At 26.1% G+C, this 2,982-nt stretch overlaps 1 long non-coding RNA gene across 1 annotated transcript; it reads right to left on the bottom strand.

The window, feature by feature from the left end:
• Window positions 1-1,454: 1,454 nt before the first annotated feature.
• Window positions 1,455-2,170, bottom strand: LOC129607006 (uncharacterized). Its single transcript, XR_008696791.1, has 3 exons — window positions 2,074-2,170; window positions 1,896-2,015; window positions 1,455-1,817 (listed from the first exon to the last, which is right to left on the bottom strand). It is a non-coding gene; the product is annotated as an uncharacterized LOC129607006 (long non-coding RNA).
• Window positions 2,171-2,982: the final 812 nt, after the last annotated feature.

Here is a 2,982-nt window from a genome sequence, read left to right as displayed (position 1 = left end):
AATAAAAAAAAATTATTTAACAATATTGATGCGAAAAGCTAGGAACCAAGTTGTAATCTTATTTATACTTTCAGTAAGAAAATTTGAAGCACGCACTTTTTAATTTGAAGTACGCTTTTTAAAATAGTGTTGAATAAGGAAATCTACATATAAGAAAATGACAAAAGCAGTAAATATATGATCATAAAAAACGCCATAAACATTTTTATGAGTTTTCATTAAACTTAAGAAAATGTATAAACGTATATCAAGCTTCATGTAAAAAATATTATTTTAAGTTTAAGTTTTTATTGCGATATTTTTTAATTCGAATGTAATTATAAATTTGTTTATAATTTTTGCTCAAAGTTTTTGTTTTGTTTTCGTATGATAATACATTGTTTTTTATGAAATATAGGAATTAGCTTCACTTTTTTTTAAAACAGCTCCCACTTTTGAATATTTTTGCTCCCCATTCAAACGAAAGCCTTGCTCCGGAATACACAATTTACTAATACATACATACATACGGTGTATTGAAAATTGGTCATCGTAATTTTTGTTAAGAAATATACTCTTATATCAGGTATCTTCGGATAATTTAGAAATGATTTGGGATCTCTGGAAAATTAAAAATTATTAAATACATATATACAGAAATTATTTTATATCATTTGAATAATAACAAAATTAAATTTCACGTTCTTACAAACTAGAATAATAAAATAATTATAGGTAACAAAACATTTTGCAGGTAAAACAAAAATAATAAATAGGTGCATAAAAAAATTGTTTTTGAAAAAAAAAAATGAATTCACATTTTTCATTAGCTACATAACACATTTACATAAAAAAATTAAATTCTAAATCTATTTTTCTTAAAACTAGTAATACTTGATAAGAAAACCTATGAATTTTATCATGTAAACGTACCTACATATGATTATGATAAAATTTATAGGTTACATTTTTTCTATAAAGGCATTCACCTAAATTACACAAAATTTCCTTCTATGAGAAATTAAATTATATAAGTACATACTTCTTTAAATTGTCAAAATTTAAGAACTTGTAGGTGATTGATTAAATTATATTTGACACAGGCAAGGAAATAAAATTTAAAGCTCTTACAAATTGAAAATATTTCGTTACTTTGTTGGTGTCTAATTCCTTTTTTTTTTTTTTTTTTTTTTTTTTTTTTTTTTTTTTATCATTTATTACTTATTTGTTATTTACAATTGTATACAAGCGTTTCATCGCCTAAAGTAGGCATTACAGAAACTTAAATCTGGCAAAAATTATAAAAATTCCTTTTGTTCTTAATATAAATAAATGTTATTAATCGTAATGGAAAGTTAATAAAATTTTAATTCAGAATATTGATTTTCAAATTTACAAATTTAGATTATTCATTTAAGAAGTATTTCATCAGTTATTATTACGTAATAAATAATTTATTTTGAACAAGTGGTATAATAATTAATTCAAGATTTCGTTCAAGCGAGCTGAGGATAGTAAGAGTTCTTTTAATTCAATTTTAAAACGACCAATATCCGGTATATTTTTTAGATTGCTCGGCAGATTATTGTATAATCTAGAACCGGCGACAGATAATCTTTGAGACGACATTACGGAACCGCTCCTACAAACACGAATGTTATTCCTGTGCCTAGTATTAAACCTATGTGAATATCTTTCAATCGAAAAGATATTAGAATAACCAATATTATTAAGTATTTTATAGATTGCCAAAATTACTTGGTACTGGTAAATACTCCTTATAGGCAGGATCCTATTTTCGAAATAAAGGTCAAAAGAACCATATAACAGCGGCAAACCTAAAATGTTTTTTAGAATTTTATTTTGACTTATTTGTAACTTTTGAATTCTATTATTTGTCGACCAAATAGACGTACCATATGACAATATAGAGTGAATTAAAGCACTGTACATATTCATTTTGATTTCTCTAGGTATCTTATTTTTGTATTTATACATTATGCCATTAAAAACACTTAATTTTTCGTTTAATTTATCTATATGAGAGGACCAGCTCAAATTTTTGTCTATCATAATACCAAGAAATTTAATTACCTCTACTTCTTCTAATATTTTGTTATCTAATAGAATATCTACATTTCCAATATTTCTTCGACGCGATCTAAAATGAATTACTTTGGACTTAAGCGCATTCATCGACAATTTATTTATTCTAAAAAATTCACTCAGAATAACTAAATCATGTTCAACATTTGATTTAATAAAGTTTAAGTTGTTACCAGGGTAGAACAAACTACAATCGTCCGCAAATAAAAATAATTTACCCACGAGAGGTAACCTATGTATGTCATTGATAAATATGAGAAACAATAAAGGCCCCAAAGTAGAACCTTGAGGAACCCCGATATTAATCCTTTTTGCGGAGCTAAATTCATTTTTAAAATTTACAAATTGCCTTCTATTTTTTAAATAGCTATCCATTATGTCAAGTGAATCAGAAGTAAATCCAACAAAAGAAAGTTTAGATAGTAGTAGGTCGTGGTCAATAGTATCAAAAGCCTTTTGTAAATCTATAAAAAGTCCAGTCACAATATTAAAATTTGTCAGTTTCTCACAAATCATGTCAACGACGTCAATCAACGCGTTTTGTGTTCCTATTCCTTTCCTAAAACCGTATTGATATGGAAAAAAGAACTGATTCGTAGTTAAATGTGACTCAATCCTTTTATACATTATTTTTTCAATAATCTTTGCAAATACTGGGGGGACTGTTATTGGTCTGTAATTATTAGTTTTGGAAATGTCACCGCCTTTGAAAATAGGCACAACCTTTTGAATCTTTAAAGAATCAGGATATATGCCACCACTGATAAATTTCTATAAAGTTGAGTAAGTAAAGAAGAGAATAAATATGCTGAATTTTTTATAACTTTTATTGGTATACCATCCCAACCAACAGAGCTTTTGTTTTGCAAATTAGTTATAATGTCTAGTACTTCCAAT

Source organism: Condylostylus longicornis, unplaced genomic scaffold, assembly GCF_029603195.1.
Source record: "Condylostylus longicornis isolate FDR11 unplaced genomic scaffold, ASM2960319v2 ptg000024l, whole genome shotgun sequence".
Lineage (NCBI taxonomy): Eukaryota > Metazoa > Arthropoda > Insecta > Diptera > Dolichopodidae > Condylostylus > Condylostylus longicornis.
This window is presented reverse-complemented; position numbering and strand designations above follow the sequence as displayed.